The sequence below is a fragment of the Macaca fascicularis genome, chromosome 6 (assembly GCF_037993035.2).
Source record: "Macaca fascicularis isolate 582-1 chromosome 6, T2T-MFA8v1.1".
Lineage (NCBI taxonomy): Eukaryota > Metazoa > Chordata > Mammalia > Primates > Cercopithecidae > Macaca > Macaca fascicularis.
Window position 1 is genome coordinate 15,621,446 of NC_088380.1, and position 19,234 is coordinate 15,640,679.

Genomic DNA, 19,234 nt, shown 5'->3' on the forward strand with positions numbered 1-19,234 from the left:
AAATGAGTTTGGACCAATACCATTGATAAATCTAAGTTGTTATGGGAGATCTTATAATGCAATGTCAAATTCTTTATTAGATTTTTCTGAAGTACTGGCTCTTTCCTGCTCTGGACAAGAATTGAGCAGCTTGTTTAAAGACTGGGAAAGGAGGACCTGCAATCATCTGACTTGGTCTCTGTTAATGATGTCTCTCCCTCTAAACCCCATTAAGGACTGGAAGAGGCAGAAAGAGCCCTAGAGCCCAGGTCTTGGTGGTCATTAAGATGTTAAATCTTGTGCTGAACATTTCTGGTGATTTAATCAATAAAGAGTAATTTCTAGCTAAAAAACCAAAATGTCTTCCATTTTAGAACACAAAATCCTCCTTTGACTATCCTCCTTTTCCTCCCAACAGTTGCTTCTCTTTCTTTTTCTAGATCTGTATGTCTCAGTCTTTGGTGTACATCAGAATCAGCTACAGAACTTGTTACAGAACACATTACTGAGCCTCATCCTCAGAGTTTCCGAGTTTCTGATTTGGTAGGTTGGGGTCGGGTCCAAGAACGTGCATTTCTAACAAGTTCTTAGGGGATGCTGACGGTTGGGGACCCACTTTGAGAACCACTACTCTAAAAAGCACCCTCTGTGTTCATTGACTTTGCTTGCTCTTTTTCCATTCACTACCCAACCTGCTGTCACCTGTCTGCTGCCCCACACCACTGACCTCCAAAGGTCAAATCAAATGCAGTGGAGCTTTGCATCACGTCTTACTCAAGTCCTCTCTGACGTTGGTTCCCTGGCCACATCGCTCTCTTTCTTCCTTTGGCTTCCCTGACATCACTCCTTCCCAACTGTCTCCTTCCTTTCTGGCTGCTCTTTTTGAGTTGCCTTTTCAGGAACCTCTTCTCCTGCCCATGGTGTGTTTCAGTTTTCTTCCAGGTGCTGCTCTTGTCCTCTGCACTTTTCACTCTGTATTCTTCCTGGATGCCTCACCCACAGTACAGCTTTGACTGGCATGCCAGTAACCCTCAGATCCACTTCTCTACCGCAAGGCTCTCTTCTAGCTCTTCATCTGCATATGCAGACTCACAAAGTTAGACATGTCCCCAGGAGGGCTTGTTATATTTGCCCTCAAATGGCCCACTTGTTTGACTTATCTTCAGGATGGGCAACTATTTTACCCCGACCCAGACATCTGTGTATCATTCTTACTTTTTTCTCCCTCACTTTTGTTCCTGACATTCATTATCAAGATCTCTCTCATATTGCCCTCTTTTCATTTTTCATTGCTAATGCCTCAGTTTCCTACTGTTTGTAGTTCCTGAGTATTAGCTTTGCAGTGTTTCTAGGCACTTTTTAAATACTGGGAATATATAGGGGTCCCTCAAATCAGGTAACATTTTGCTATTCCATAAATTCTGGTTTTGCCATTTGATGCTATATCATTTTATACAATAAGACATTTTATTTTATTATTTTTTTTGAGACAAAGTCTCACTGTGTCACGCACGCTAGAGTGTAGTAGTGCCATCACAGCTCACTGCAGCCTGAACCTCTGGGGCTCAAGTGGTCCTTCTGCCTCAGCCTCCAGAGTAGCTGGGACTACAGGCACACACCACCATACCCAGCTAATTTTTCTGAAAAATTGTTTTGCAGAGATGGGGTTAGAATCCTGTTGCCCAGGCAGGTTAGAATCCTGGGGTGAGGCAGTCCTTCCAACTCAGCCTCCCAAAGCACTGTGATTACAAGTGTGAGCCACCACACCTGGCCAAAAAGAATTTTACTACTAATAAAAGTAATGCGGGAGGCATGCATTCTTAGCTCCATTTCAGATGAGGAAACTGAGGCTCTGAGAAGGTAATAGAGTTAGAAAAAAGTGGAGCCAAGGATACAAACAAGGTCTGCCAAAAGCAAGTTGTGGAAAATGAAAAATGTCTAGCTCCTTCCATGTAGAATTGGAAGAGTATAGTTCCATTATTTTGTTGAAGTGCAGTAAGTTTTAATAAACACAGACATTTCTGTAGTAAAGCATATTTGTACAGTAAAGTGAAAAATGTACAAAAGCAAAATATGATCTAGTGACCCATTTCTATATGGAATTTTTTTTTCTCTCTCTCCGTCTCTCTGTATGTGTGTATGTGCATGGGTGTGTATATTTAGTTTCATGAAAATTGTAAAACTTTTTATTTGGAAATAATTGTAGATTTTCAGGAACTTGCAAAGATGGTACAGAGAGGCCCTGGGTCCTCTTTATCCAGTGGTTACATCTTGTATAACTATAGTACAATATCAAAGCCAGCAAATTGACATTGGTACTATATAAGTAATGCATAGTTCCATGCCATTCTGTCACAGGTGTAGATTTATGTGACCACCACCGTAATCAAGATATAGCACTACTCTGTCACCACAAAGATCTTCCTCATGCTACCTCTTTATAATCATTTCCTCTTCCCTTCACCATTCCTAACCCCCAGCTACCACTAATCTGTTCTTCATCTCTATAATTTGTCATTTTGAGAATGTTGTATAAATGGAATTTTATGGTATGTGACCTCTTGAGACTGACTTTTTTCCACTCCATAATGTCCTTGCCTATAGTTGGGTAATGTTTTTAAACCCCTCTTTGCCAATATCTGTCTTTTAGTTGTCTCTCTCTCACTGATTTCAAGATTTATTTACTTTTAGTGTGTATGTATGTATGTATGTATGTACGTAGGTACGTATTTATTTTATTTGAGACAGAGTCTAGCTCTGTTGCCCAGGCTGGAATGCAGTGGCACGATCTCGGCTCACTTCTATCTCTGCCTCCCAGGTTCAAACCATTCTCCTGCCTCAGCCTCCCGAGTAACTGGGGACTATAGGCATGTGCCACCATGCCTGGCTAATTTTTGTATTTTTTGGTGGAGATGGAGTTTCACCATGTTGCCCAGGCTGATCTTGAACTCCTGACCTCAAATGATCCACCTGCCTTGGCCTCCCAGAGTGCTGGGATTACAGGCATGAGCCACCATGTCCGGCCACCTTTAGTTTTTACAAGATTAACTAATATGTGTCCTGACATGGATTTCTTTAGGTTTATTCTGTTTAGAATTCATATAGCTTCTTCTTTCTTTAAGTTGTGTCTTTTACCAAACTTGGGAAATTTTTAGTTATTGTATATTTTAATACTTTTTTAGCCCACCTTCTTTCTCGTCTCCTTCTGGGACTCAAATGACATGAGTGTTTGATTTCTTTGTTATAGTCGTATAGGTTCCTGAGTTTGTTCTTTTTTTTTTTTTCAGTTATTTTATTTTATTTTTTTCTGTTGTTCATATTGAGTAATTTCTATTCTCCCACCTCAGCTTCCTGAGTAGCTGGGACTATAGGTGTGCACCACCATGCCTGGCTAATTTTTGTATTTTTAGTAGAGACAGGTTTTTGCCATGTTGGCCAGGCTGGTCTTGAACTCCTGACCTCAAGTGATTGGCCTGCCTTGGCCTCTCAAAGTGTTGTGATTACAGGTGTGAGCCACAGTGCCTGGCCAATTTCTATTGTTCTAGCCTCAAGTTCTCTGATTCTTTTCTCTGTCCTTTCCCTTCTCCTGTGATGCTCATCTATTGAGATTTTTTTTTTTTGTATATTTTAGTTATAAAATTTATATTTGGTTTTTCTTTACATCTTCTATTTGCTCAGATTTTCTCTTTTTTCATTTGTTTCAAGACAGTTTTCATAATTGTTCATTGAAGCCTTTTTATGATGGCTGCTTTAAAATCTTTATCAGACAATTCCAAAATTATTAGCTTGGTGATGGCATCTGTGGACTGTCTTTTCTTATTTAATGTGAGATTTTCCTGGTTCTAGATGTGATAAGTGATGTTGTATTTTACTCTGGATATTTTGGGTATTACATCATGAGACTGTAGTTCTTACTTCTGTTTAGCAGCTTCCTCTGACATGTGCTGCAGGGAAAGAAGTGCACCACCTTGTTACTGCCAGGTAGGGGTGAAAATCTAGTTTCCCCACTTAGTTTCCTTTATGCCTCCAGGGGCAGGACCCCCATTACTACTGGGTGGAGGTGGATTGCAGGCTCCTTGTAGACCTCAGCTGACAACCACTGTGGCTGGGAAGAGAGGAACGTCTCACTACTGCTCCCCATGCGGCCTCCACTGACACTGTTTGAGGGGTGCTTACCACTAGATGGTGGTGAGATTTCTGGCCTCCCAAACCCTTTCGATAAGCTAGGGAGGAGGAGGAATGCCTTATTAGCTCTGGGTGGAAGTGGAAGCCCAAGATCCCCATATGGTCTCCATTGACACCATGAAGGAGGTTTCACTTCGCTGGCGTGGGTAAGAATATTGGCTCCCCACTCAATCGTCTTTCCTAATAATGGGATGGAGGAGATACAGTGAAGTGTGATTGTTACCGCTGGGAGAGGGTGGAATTCCAGGATCCCCTCCTGGCTTTGGCTGATGGAGGAGGAGGTGGGGCTCTGTTTTTCTGTGGTGCATGACTACTGGGGTAGAGTGGCTATTGTCCAAAAGTTTTCTGTCTTGCTATGCTGTACCTTTCCTTGTTCTTTTTTCTTTTCTTTTCTTTTTTTTTTTTTTGAGATGGAGTTTTGCTCTGTTGCCCAGGCTGGGAGTACAGTGGCATGACCTCGGCTCACTGTAACCTCCACCTCCCAGGTTCAAGTGACCATCCTGCCTCAGCCTCCTGAGTTGCTGGGATTACAGGTGTGTGCCACCACACGCCCAGCTAATTTTTGTACTTTTAGTAGAGACAGGGTTTCACCATGTTGGCCAGGCTAGTCTCGAACTCTTGGCCTGAAATGATCCACCCTCCTTGGCCTCCCAAAGTGCTGGGATTACAGGCATGAGCCACCACTCCCAGCCATACCTTTCCTTGTTCTTCGACTAGAAGCAGTAGCTTCTCCTGGGGGTGTTTTTAGTCTGCACCTGTTACTGCTTTTCCATTGCTGGCTTCTCTGGCACCATGTCTGGGATGAGTGAGGCAAAAAGAAAACCCAGGGAACTTGTCACAGTGTGGTCCTCAGGGTTCCGGGCCCTTGTCCGTTTGCCTTCGTTTCATCACCTTTTAGAGTCTTGTTATGTTTGTTTTATGCATAACATCTGAGGTTTTCGGTGTACTTTAACTTCATTTGTTTAGATAAAAGGCAGTCGTGCTTTCCTAGGAATGTTCCTGAAAAGCTGCGTACTGATGGTCTGTGAGTGCTAAAGTGTGCTACCACCTCTAAAGGCCCCAGGCCTTCCCATCCCAAGCATCTATTCCTGCATGTCCTACAGGCACTTACGCTGACAGATTAGCCTCAGGTCCCTTCCTCTGTTTCCACTATTTCAACCAGAGATCCTAACTATCAGTGCTGTCATCTGAGGCCGCGCCTTGGAAGGCCATTTAGATAGACCCTTCCTCACACAAGCGATTATTCCCCACATCTAACCGATCTCACTTCCTGAGCACATTTTGAGCTAACCATGTCCTGCCTATATTCCCTTGCTGTATTTGAGCCATTATTATCTCTCACCTGTACTGTTGCCATAACTTCTTAACACATCTCTTTGCATCCGCTTTGTCCCCTCTGAGCCACTCATCCATGGTTCTGAAATGCATCTTTCTAACATGAACCTTTTCAACCCTTCAAGTCTGGCTCTGGGTCTCCCCAAGACATTTTAGCCAAGGGGCAGAGAACTTGTGATTAGGCCTCCATCTCTAGCCTCACCCTCAGCCACAACCTTCTGGAATATTCCCGCACAGTGTCACTGGCTGCAAGCTATCAATCACATCCCCGAAGGCTTCCCCTGGACCCTTGCGCACTGTTTTTCTTCTGTTGGGAATGCCCTCACTTACTCTTTCCTCCTTGTCTCCAATCTGATCCTCAAAATGTAATGCATATATTACTTTATTTGGGAAGATTTCCTAGATACTGTACTTCTGTCATTGCACTTAGTACAAGGTATTATAGTTATGTTTATTTACACATCTAACTCTCCTGGAGACTATTAATTCCCTTCTGAGAGGGGACATGTCTGACCGCAGAGTAGCATCGTGTAGTGCTCAAAAAGAAGGACACCGGAGTTCTGAGTTTATATTCAGACTCCTGCTTATTAGTTCTATGGTCTCAGGGAATTTATGAAATGTCTTTGTGTCTCAAATTTAATTGCATGTGAAATGGAGATTATCGTGATGATTGAATGAGGTAATACATTGAAATTGCATAGCACAGTGCCTGTCACAAAATAAGCTCTTAATAGTTGTTAGTTATGATGATGATTTAATTTGCTGTAATTTACCAAACTATTCTCCCATTGTGGAATATTTGTATTGCTTCTATTTTTTTTTTTTCCTATCATAGCTAACCCTGGTAGAAAATGTAAAAAACAAAACACAAGAGATGACTAGAATTGGGATTACTTCTACGCCTTTGTATCTGAAGTCGACAAAATCAACTTAATTTTCTATCTAAGTTTGAAGTGGTTGCTGAAAAATTTTGGTATTCTTCGTGACCTCTTCCATGCTGCAAAGCACATTGGAGCTTTTAAGATTAATTAGATTTTTCTCTCCTGCTTAGCTATTGGAAGAGAAAAATCTCAAAGGAAGCACATAACAAATGAATTTGTACTTGAGCAATGGATGGTGTGAATGCATTATATTTCAGTTTCTGTATTTGGAATTTTCTGCTCTTAGATGTGTCTACTTGAGGTTTTGAAGAACTCCTTGACCTTGTTTCTTCTGTACCTATCTCTACCCCAAATAGCAGGTTTGTAAACACAAATTAAGTGAAAGGTACAAACTTCCTCCTAAGGAAGGAAGGAGGGAGTGCTAAGGGAAAGCTCATTTGAGGAGTTGGGACTCTCATTATTAAAATGATACTGGTTTTAGCCTCTTACTCATTTCAGGCTGCTATAACAAATACCATAGACGGAGTGGCCTAACCAACATTTATTTCTCATAGTCATGGAAGTTGGAAAGTCTAAGATCAAGGTGCTGGCTGATTCAGTTCCTCTTGAGGACCTTCTTTCTGATTTGAAGACTAATGACTTCTTGATGTATTCTCACATGGTGGACAGAAAGATTCTCACTCTGTTTCTTTTTATAAGGGCACTAATCCCATTCATGAGCACTCCACACTCAAGACCTGATTACAGATGGTTCCCAGCTTATGATGGTTTAATGACTTTTTGACTTTACAGTGGTGTGAAAGTTATACTGTACTTTGAGTACCCATATAACCATATTTTGTTTACTTTTTAGTACTGTATTTAATAAATTACATGAGATATTCAATAACAAAGTAGGCTTTGTGTTAGATGATTTTGCCCAACTGTAGGTGAATGTAACTGTTCTGAGCATAGAAGGTAGGCTAGGCTAAGCTATCATATTGAGTAGGTTAGGAAGATTAATTGTATATATTAAACAATGTTGTTGATCAGAAACATTCAGAATTTACATGAACAAAAATAAACCTTGGTTATATTACTCTACTGAGATTTGGGGGTTTATCCACTCATCACTGGTGGTCTCTTAGTTAATACAACAGTTCTAGGTTTTTTGCTTAGATTTAGTATTTCTTTTCTGTTTCCAGACTAGCACTGTCATTAAGACCATGAGCTTTGGAACTAGACAGAGTTTGCATGGGATCCTCTTACTAGCTACATAAATATTTTAAATTTTCAGAAACTCAGTTCCTTCATCCATAAAATGAAGATATAAAAATCTTCTAGTTAGGATTATTGTGAGAATTAAATAGGAATACTTTTCACAGTGCCTGGCACATAATAAATGATCAGTGATGGTATAGAAATTTTATTTTATTTTTATCCTTCTCACATTAATAAAAATGATTCTGAATTAGTGTATTTTAATTATTTTCCCTATGATTTCAATTTTTTCTATTGTCAGGTAATGTGCTATACATTTCTATCTACTCAGTTATTTTCATCTTCTTTGTGTAAACATTCCACTCTTCACTTGGAAAAAAATTCATCCTTCAGAGTCTAAAAAATTATCACCTGTCGTAGATTTTAGTTTCCCAAAATACAACAATGATATTTCCCATCTCTTCTAGAGCCTTATAATTTATCCACTCAGTGGCCGACAGGACTTTGTGACCATGTGAATAGCATGTGGCAGAACTGATGTTGTGTGACTTCTGAGGCTAGGTCATAAAACCCAATGTGGCTGCCACTAATTTTCTCTCTTTCTCCCTGTTAAATTAATTAATTAACTGTTTCTAGAGACAAGATCTCACTCTGTTGCCCAGGCTGGGGTGCCATGGTACAATCATAACTTACTGTAATCTTGAATTCTAGGCTCAAGCAATCCTCTTGCCTAAGTCTCCAGAGTAGCTAGAACTACAGGCACATGCTACCATTCCTGACTAATTTTTATTTTTATTTTTCATAGAGCTGGAGTCTCACTGTATTGCCCAGGCTGGTCTTGAATTCCTGAGCTCAAGCAATCCTTCAGCCTCAGTCTTCCAATGTGCTGGGATTATAGGCATGAGCATTGTGCCTGGTCTAATTTAATTTTTTTTATTTAGAGACAGAGTCTGGCCCTGTTACCCAGGCTAACATGCAGTGGTGCAGTCATAGCTTACTGCAGCCTCGAACTCCTGGGCTCAATAGATTTTACTGCCTTGGCCTTCCAAAGTGCGGGATTACAGGTATGAGCCACTGCTCCCAGTCATCCCCTCTCTTTTCCACTTTCTCCCCCTACAGGAAGCTTAAATTTAACATCCAGCCATGTTGTGAGGGAGCCCAGGTAACAGGAAGATGCTGTGTATGGGTGTTGTAGCTAACAGTCCCAAGTTATGAGCATCAATCTCCAGAAGTATGGGTGAAGGAGCCTTCAGATGATTCTAGTGACCAAGCCTTCAAGCAGCCCCAGCTGATGCTGAGTGGAGCAGAGAAACATCAGCCCTTCTGAGCTCTGACCAAATCGCAGATTCACCATGCACAACCTCATTGATTGTCAGGGAAGTACAAATGAAATTTACAGTAAGATACTACTACAGGTCCACCAGAATGGCTAAAATTTTAGGGCCAACAATACTAAGTGCTGATAAGGATATGAAACAACTGGAACTCTCACCCACTCCACAGTTTTTAGACTGTAGAGTTGGGAGTCTGAATTCATACAACCACTTTTGAAGACTGCTTGGCAGTATCTGCTAAAGATTAACATACACATATTTTCTAGCCCAGTGTTTCCTTTCCTAGTACATATTCAACAGAATTGTGTATATCTGCACACTAAATACATAAATATCCTCAAACTAGAATGTACCCAAATATCCATCAATAGTAGAATGGATTAATGGATTAAAAACTCATAGTATAGTTACACACTGAAATATTGTGCAGCAAAAAAACCTTATAACTACTGTAACAATATAAATAAATCTCAAAAATGGTATTAAGTGAACAATGCCAGACATGAAAGAGTCCTATTATATTAATATAATGTTAATATAAAATACAAATGTATAAATTTGAAGTTATTCATATAGTCTAATAAACTTCAATATATGAATTTGAATTTATTAATATAATTTAATAAACTTAAACTAGTTATGTAAACTAGTTTCATAAAGTTTAAAAACAGGCAAAACAATTAATGTCTTAGAAGTCAATAATGTGGTTACCTTCAGAGAGGAGGGAGGAAAGAATGATTGCTAGGAGGCATAGCAGGTCTTTTGGAACTCTTCAGTGTTCTAGTTTGACCTGGGTTGTGGTTGCACAGGTGAGCTTGCTTTGTGATCATTCTGTGAGCTGTACACTTGCGACTTCTACACTTTTCTACATGTGCATTATGCATCAACAAAAAAATCTAAAAATGTCAACTAGAAATAATAAATATTTGGAAAAGTTAAAAAAAACACACAAATTGCAGGTTCAGGAGAAAAATAAATGTCATAATCCTAATCTACTAAATTTGGGGGTGGTCTATTAAACAGCGATAAACAGCAGAACACCTCCTCTGTGAAGCCATCCTTATGACCTCTTGGTTTTCCTGCTTCCTCAGGACTAAAAGCTTTTCTCTGTGCTCCTTTAGCATTTTATTTATTTTTCTAGGACTTAAAAGTCTGTGAAGTCTTCGAGGGCAAACATCAAAGCTTATTCTTTTTTGTACCACCTGTGGCATTTAACTCAGTACCTGGTATAGCGCAGGTACTGAGCACATGTTGGTTAAAGGACACTTGAGTTTATTTTGCCTTTCTTTGTCAGAGCACTTATGCCACAGACAGAAATTTCCACTCTGTATTAAGTTCTCTTGTGAAATGGCATCTGGAGCACTGGTAAGTCACATGAAGCTCAAGGATGGTGATGACCGTCCCAGAGTTTGTAACGACAGTAGATGGGAAAAGACAATCGCAAGACTTGAAAGAATGTCGTTCTTCATGAATGTCTAGCACTCATTAAGCAGCATTCACCAGTCCTTTCTGGTGTTCCATAAAGCAGTTGTAAAACTTGATCATTGCTTCCAGAGAGGCTAAACATTACATAGCCCTGATTACCTTTATCAGAATAGCCTTTGTAGAAAGAGGTCTTAACATTTTTATAAGTTCTCATGGCTTTAAATGATATGTGTGTGTGTGTGTGTGTATGTGTGTGTGTGTGTGTGTGTGTGTGTGCGTTTGAGACGGAGCCTTGCTCTGTCGCTTAGGCTGGAGTGCAGTGGTGCGATCTCAGCTCACTGCACCCTCTGCCTCCTGGGTTCAAGCTATTCTCCTGCCTCAGCCTCCTAAGTAACTGGGATTACAGGCACATGCTGCTGTGCCTGGCTAATTTTTGTATTTTTAGTAGAGATGAGGTTTCACTATGTTGGCCAGGCTGGTGTTGAACTCTTGACCTCAAGTGATCCACCCACCTTGGCCTCCTAGAGTGCTGGGATTAAAGGCGTGAGTCACTGCGCCCGGCCTAAATGATGCTCTTTTTAACTAGATCAAAAAACTGTGCCACAAAATGTTCTGATACACTTAGAAAACAAAATTCTCATTACGCATGTGTTTTTTAAACTCTATCATTAGTAGCTTTGCTACAAGCAAACTTGTATTTATTTTAAAAGCTTCAAGATTACTTATTTATCATGAATGGAAAGATTACTTAGCTGAATGTTTCTCATCCTTGCTCTGCCTTTGACTGACTGTGTGATCTTGGACAAGTCCTTTGTTTTTTCCCTCATTTTCTCATTTCCATGTTTATGAAATGAAGAATGATGGTCCTCAGGGCTTTGTCCAACTATAGCTCTACTGTTCCATGAGCAAAAGGATAGCAACATCTTTGTAGACGTATAGGTGGAAACTCAAAGGGACCTATGAATTTTTTTTTTTTTTTTTGAGACGGAGTTTTCATCTTGTTGTCTAGGCTAGAGTGCAATGGCACGATCTCGGCTCACTGCAGCATTTGCCTCCCTGGTTCAAGTGATTCTCCTGCCTCAGCCTGTAGCTGGGATTACCCGAGTAGCTGGGCTTACAGTCATGTGCCATCATGCCTGGCTAATTTTGTATTTTTTAAGTAGAGATGGGGTTTCACCATGTTAGGCTGGTCTTGAACTCCTGACCTCAAGCGATACACCTGTCTTGACCTCCCAAAGTGCTAGGATTACAGGCATGAACCACCGTGCCCAGCCAAGCTTTTTGATCCATAGAAAAATATTGGTAAGGTAGGGAGTATTAGGATTTTGAAATTCTGACTATCCTCTCAACAGCTGCACAAGACTAACCTGCTCATCATCTGTTATTTTTGTAGATTACAACAATCCATTTTAACTACTATGAAATGGTTCTGGAATGACACTGTTGTGAAGAGGAAATTCCAGCGGAGCTACTGGAGCAAGCCTTTGATCTGCCATATTGAGCTCCTCCAGCCATGCAGATTCGCTGCACTATAAGAAAAACATTTCTATGACCACTTTAAAGCTAAATTCATTTCAGGTTTGTCCTGAAGAGAGACTCAGAGAAGGCTAAAAGGCTAGCCCAGGCTTCCATTTTGAGACAGCGAGAGTATCCAGCAATATGACGGAGGTAACAAGTGACAAGTAGGATTGTGTGGGGCTTTTTCTTTGAAGATCTTCTGTAGTAAACCAGAATGGAACTTGTCTATTTACAACATTTTTCCATTTTTCTGGGCAGTCAATAAAACATAACATTACCAACATCATTTTCTCTCACCTAATCTAGGAGATTTTTCTTTATGTCGTTTTTTAATACTTTATTCATTATAAAAGTTTTTCCACCTTTTACATTTTGCAGTTACTAATATTAAGAAACGAAATGCCAATTTGTTTGCAAGCCATGTAAAAGGAACATCTTAACAGGATAGCAAATGATTAAACATATGGTGTGTTGTGTGGCATATATTTGATGGTTTTGTGACCAGAAATGGTCTAATATCTAGTGTTTCATCTTATACCATCAAAGTAAGGTCATCTTTGTCCTATTTCTTTATTCCTCTTTGTGCTCATATATATTTATTGAACATTTGTGTGTATTTAGCAGTGACAGGGATGAAAATAGTCTGAGTTTTAGGGAAGCATTGTTTTTCAGGCTTCAATAATAAAACCGATATTTTCCAGGGCACAGAATGCCTACCTGTGCCTAGGTGATAAGGTCTCGAGCACAATGAGCTCTTTTGTTCTGAGAAGCAGCCCAGGCTTATTCTGCTACTTCTCCCTGTTTTACAATCTTGCTAAGGTTGACCTTTAGCTATCTTGTGGTGCTTTTTCAACAAAAATAAAATTCTTAACTGGTTTTTATGACTGACTATAAAACCTCCCTTTCAACTTCACCTGTTAATAAAGTGAACTAGCTCTTCCTTCTCCTTTATACTTGGAAAAAATAGAATAAAAACAACAAACAAAATAGTTACTGGAAATTTTAGACTAACAGAAAAAAAAAAGGTATTGAGGTTAGTCTTACAATGTGTAAGATTCTCAAATAGTCCTTAAATATAATCCTTAATTTAATTTTTAAAATGCTGTGTTTTCTTAAACCACTTCTCTCTCTTTCACATCCCCTCTACCACCACCCTGGGGGTCTTTGCAATAGAGGACTTTCCCTGGTAGAATGTTCACAGGATTCACTTTTGATATGGGTTATTTTTTGGAACAATGGCAGATTGATTGATGGGTAGTTGGGGTAATCTTTACTATTTCGTACTGCTATCTTTAAATACTCAGTAGATAATTGCTCTGATTAAATTTGTCTGTTAAACACAGTAGCTTTGGTAAACATTGCAAGAGGATACAGTAAGGATACAGTAGTGCAATCCCCTTTTAATACTAAAATATTTTATTTGAACGGTTTTTTAATCAATAAAGAGCAATTTAGTTCTCAGAGATGCATGGGCAATTCCCATTGATTTGTATGAAATCCTTGGGTTCTTTTTAGAGTGATGGATGGTTTAGTGTGGTTGTTTAAAAATAAAATTGTATTCTTGGGCTGGAGACTCCATGCTGGAGAGAGATGGTATATAATGGATGAAACTGGTCTCATGGAAGTCCCTGATGCTTAGTGATATTTAGGGGGCCAAATATCACTGAATGGTTGGTTTCTGTTTTGAGACTGAATAACTGTATTAATCTGTTTTGTGTTGCTATAAAAAAAACTGCTATTGGCTAAAATATAAAGAAAATAGGTTTATTCAGCTCACATTTCTGCAGGCAACCATATCTGCTCAGCTCCTGGTGAGGCCTCAGGAAGCTTTTACTCATGGTGGAAGTTGAAAGGGGAGCAGGTCTGTCACATGGTGAGAGAGGGAGCAAGAGAGACAGCGGGGAGTTCCCTGACTTTTTAACAAGCAGATCTCATGTGAACTCATTACTGCCGGGAGAGCACCAAGTCATTCAGTAAGTATCCTCCCCTATGACCCAAACACCTCTAGCTAGGCCTCACCTCCAACATTGGGGATCACGTTCCAACATGAGATTTGGAGGGGACTAACATCCAAACTATATCTATAATGCTTCCCAGTGATTCTCTATCATGTGCACTCCAGTGTTCCCATACTGTACACAGTGTTACATTTTATTGCTGTGAAACTTTTAATGAGTTATTATATGTCGGGGCTTAGAATGCTGTCTGGCACAGACTAAGTACTATGTAAGGGTTAGAAATAATTGTTACTAGTTATTCCAAGGCCAACTCCAGCCTTAACTCATCAGCCAGGTGAGATGGAAATGGAAGCATGGCTTAGGAAAGAAAGTGTATCAGTTAACATTAGCTGTCTAACACAGAAATGTCAATTGCAATGGTTTAAAAATAGCAACCATGTATTTAGCTTATGGGTCTTTGGATCATCAAGTTGGACTGGGCTCAGGTTGGCAGTTTTTCTGCTTTTGGCTCTGCTTAGCATAAACATCTCTGGTCAGTATAAGCATAAACATCTTTGGTCAGTGGCCAGGTCACCTGGTGTCTGACTAGTCTAGGATGGGCTCAGCTGGGATGGCTTGTCTTCGCTTCACAGGTTAGCTTGAGCATGATGTCATGGTGAAGCCAGGGGAGCAAGTCACGAAGACAGGCTTAGATTGGCCAAAGAAAACTCCAAGTCCAACCCAGATTCACTGGGTGGGGAAATAAACTCTACCTGTTGCAAAATCACAGTGGAAAATGAGTGGATAGAAAAGAGCGAAGGATTTTACAATCTGCCACATCAGAGGCTGCTGTGAGAGATGAAGTGGAGAAGCAATTAGAGGACTGGAATGTGCGTTTGTGCATTCATCTGAATGTACAAGTACATGCCTTTTGGGGATGAAGAAAGAATACAAGGCTCCAGAGTCATGATTTCAGGTGACTTGGGATATGGTGGCACTATGCAGATAAATAGGAAATACAGTAGGAGAAGCATTTACCTTTGAATGTATAGAATTTAAAACAGAGATGACGTGTTTAAGAGAAAGTGTCCAGTAAGGGGTCCGGAAATCCACAGAGAAACCAGGCCTACAGATAAGATATTTAGGATGTCAACAGATGTAAATAGATGCAAACAGCAACAACTACCTGTTGTTTTCCTAGCCACCATGTGTTTAGAGAATTAGCATGGTTTACTTTTGAGTCTCCCCTTAGTGGACACACTCTTTCCAACTGTTAGTTCATGTGATTCGGATGAGCCCAACCCTGGCCATCTGCCATTCAGGTCTGGCCTATCAGCACATTCCAGCCCTCTGGTCATAGGGATTGGTTTGGGAATGGCATTGGACCAAATTGGTTCTAACAAAATGAAATCCTGGCACTTTTGTTGAATCCGTTGGAACTTTCTTTTCCTTCTACAAGAGCTACTAAGCTGGAGGGCCATAGAACTGCTGGAGGTCGTATTATCAGTAGAGTCTGCCTAGGAGGGAAGCCAACGAAACAAAAGTAGAGCAGAGAGAGAGAGAGAGAGAGAGAGATGCAATTTAGACCCCTGAATCCAGCTGTACCTAAAGACATGTCTCTTTACAAACTGTTCAATTTTAGGAACCAATACATTTTCTTTTTTACTTGAACTGGTTTGAATTGGGTTTCTGTCATATGTTACTAACATGAAAAGAGAAAAGGATATAAACTTAGAAGACAATTGCATTTTGTGGGGCTGAAGGAAAATTAGAGTACGTAATAAAAGCTTATGGAACTAAGAAATCCAAGAAGAAGGAGACTTAACAAAAAGGAATAACATGTTGACATTGTCCCATGTCAGGGAGCAAGGGCTCTGTAGAGAGTGTTGACTTGGGGGCCAGGACGCCTCTGAGGGAGTGCTCTTGGCAGCAGGGTGGAAGAAAGGAAGGTGCCCTGCCAGGAACTAAGGAAAGGGTGGGCGGTTTCCTTTGCCCATAAAAGGGCCTCCTAGTCACTCAAACTTGAAACCTTGGAATCAACTCTTCCTCCTCGCTCTGCCACAGCCCACACATCTAAACAGTCTTCTTGTCCTGTAAACTCTCCCTCCACAATTGCTGTTGGACTCCTACCTTCCTTCACATTTCCACTGCCAAGGGCTGACTCCAGGTGTCTAATGTTCCTGTCCTGGAACCTGGCCTCTTTGCAGCTCCTGTGCCCATTGTCCCTCCACCTCTGTCATCAATTCTTTATTCTGCTGCCAGATTATTTGTCCTAAGGCTCAGTTCTGATTGTGAAATAGCCACACACAGTGAAGAGTCCCTGGTTGGGGAACCCAGCACCAGCTCTGACAGGCTATAGGATCTTAGAAAAGATTCTGATCCTCTCTAGGTGTGGGAATCTAATCTTTGAAGGGAAGGGTTGAACCAGACTGTGACATTTATTGCCTCTCCATCGCCTGTAAAGTAAAAATCTAGCCCTAACCTAACTCTTTTAGCCTTACCTCCTTTAGCATACATATAACTCAGCTAAAATGAAATACTTCTTGTGCCTGAATGCCCTCACCTTGTACCTTCCTACTTCTGTTCGTTTTACCTGGAATCATTTGTCTTTTCCTATAGAAAGCTTATCCATCCTCTAAGGCCAAGTTCAAATGCCATCTGTGAGGATTTCTTGAACTCTCAGCTGAGAGCCTCTTACCCCTGTTATTGGTCAGGGCACTTTGCTTTGTTTCATTGTTTGTGCATGTGTCTTGCCTCCTGTCAAATTGTCAAGGGCTTGAGGATCAAACTTCCATTATATTCATTGAGGCAGCCCTCAAGGCATCTAGCTGAGTAGCTAGTCCTCAGTAAGCACAAACTTTCTTGCTGGTCCACTCAGCCGTCTTGCAGATCCTCCCAAAGCATCCGACTGCAAAATCAAATGTCGTAGTTCTGCTGAATAGAATTATGTGATAGTTTAGAAAGGGCCTTCTGAGTGTAAACCAAAGTATCTGAGACAGGTCTCAATTTAGAGGTTTATTTTGCTAACATTAAAGGCCATGGCTTGAGACAGCCTCAAGAGGCTCTGAGAACGTGTACTCAAAATGGTTTCATTATAGGTCGCTTTTGTACATTCTAGGGGGACAGAATTTATAGGCAAAGACATAAATCAATACATGGAAGGTGTATGTTTGTTTGGCCCAGAAAAGTGGGACATCTCCAAGGGTAGGGAGGCTTTCTGCTCACAGGATGATTCAAATATTTCCTGACTGGCCGTTGGTTCAAAGAGGTAAGCTTTGCCTGAAGAAGTAAAATCAGCATAAAGAAACGCTTGGGTTAAGATAAGAGGGTGGATCACTTGAGGTCAGGAGCTCGAGACCAGCCTGGCCATCATGGTGAAACACTGACTCTACTGAAAATACAAAAACATTGCCGGGCATGGTGGTGGGTGCCTATAATTTCAGCTACTCGGGAAGCTGAGCAGGAGAATCATTTGAGCCCAGGAGGCGGAGGTGGCCGTGAGCCGAGATCACACCACTGTACTCCAGCTTGGGCAACAGAGTGAGACTTCATCTAAAAAAAAAAAAGGTAAGGAGGAGGTAGAAGCCAAGGTTCTTGTTAAATATTTTGGGATAAAATAGTTTGATTTCCTTTGGGGTCAACTATCTGTCATGTGATGCTATATCAGAGTCAGGTTGGAATTGAATGTCTTATTGCTACAAAGAATCTGTTTGATCAGTCTTATGATCTTTTTCAATGTGGATGGTGGTCAGTTGTGCCTAAACTCCAAAGGGAGGCATGTCCATCACCCCTGCTTCCTGTCATGGCCTCAGCTAGTTTTTTCAGGTTTCTTCGGGATCCCCTTGGCCAAGAGGGTGTCCATTCAGTCAGTTAGGGGGCTTAGAATTTTACTTTTGGTTTACATGAGCTTCATGGTAAGTATCATTGGCCCAAGTATGACCCTATTTCTGCCTTGGCAAGGTGTGTGTCAGCAAAGTCGGTGTTGGGTGAAAGTGTCATGGAGGTCCCTTCTATGGTTCCACACTCCTCCGCATTGAGACCAATCAAGGGTGGCCTTCTCCTTAGTGTTTGCAAGATAATGGTGGCATATTCTGAATAGAACCCAGTGGTCTCCCTCTGATACAGCTCTTGACAATGAGAGGAGATGGTGTAAACCAAACATAAAATTCTAAGCTCCCCAACCGACTGAAAGGACCCCCTCTCTTGGCCAAGGGGATCCCAAAGAAACCTGAAAAACTAGCTCAGGCCATGACAGGAAGCGGGGGGTGTTGAAAATGCCTCCCTTTGGAGTTTAGGCAAAACTAACCAGGATTCACATTAAAACAAATCTCCAGACTGACGAAACAGACACTTTGTAGCAATGAGATACCCAACCCCAACCTGGCTCTGGTACAGCATCATCAGACAGATAGCTGCCAAGAAGGAAATCAAACTATTTCATCCTGAAATATATTTCTTTGACATGTTTTGGAATGGCCCTGAAAAGCCAGGAAATTTCTGGGGGAAATTTGCATTCTATAGGGAATTTCCTTCCTTTACTAGGCCTTTTTCAGAGTCTGACACTGTTTGAGGTCCGAAACAGACATTTACCATCTATTTTCTCTGAAGCCTGTGACTTAGAGGCTTCACGCACCTAACAAGAACCTTGGCTTCCACACTTCCTTTATCTTAACTCAGGCATTTCTTTATGCTGACTTTACCTCTTCAGGCAAAGCTTACCTCTTTCAACCAACTGCCAATCGGGAAATCTTTGAATCTTTCTACGAGCAGGAAGCCCCTCTACCCTTGGAGATGTCCCTCTGTTCTGGACCAAACCAATCTACACCTTTCATGTATTGATTTATGTCTCTGCCTTCTGTCTCCATAAAATGTATAAAACCAACCTATAACCAAACCATCTTGGGCACATGTTCTCAGAACCTTTTCAGGCTGTGTCATGGGCCATGGCCCTTTTATTTGGCTCAAAATAAACCTCTTCAAATATTTTGAAGAGTTTTGCTTTTTTTTTTTGGTCAACAATGCAAGTGCCAGTCCAGAGGAGTAAAGCAGAAAGGGAGAGAGGGAAGAATAGGAGAAAATGACAGGTGGAAGTGCGCAGTATGGAGATGCCAATGTTCCCCATAACCCTTTTTATAGCAAGATTATCAACTCCAGATCTGTAAACTTGTTGACATGTTGTGGCGAGACTGGATATTGACACAGCCAGTGCCCATAGCCAGTAGCTAGAATTATGTGGCTGTCTCCTACCTTCAACAGTGAACCTTGAGACCTTCCTCTGGAATGCTGGTTTTTCTAGGGGGCTAAGGGGAAACAGACAGCTGGACTTGGGTGAACCTTCACTCCCTCCTTATTATCTTCCCTTCTCCGCCCACAGCAACTTAAATCATTAAAATCCTGTATAATTAAAATTTCATCCAAGTTACACCAGTTATGTTTGCTG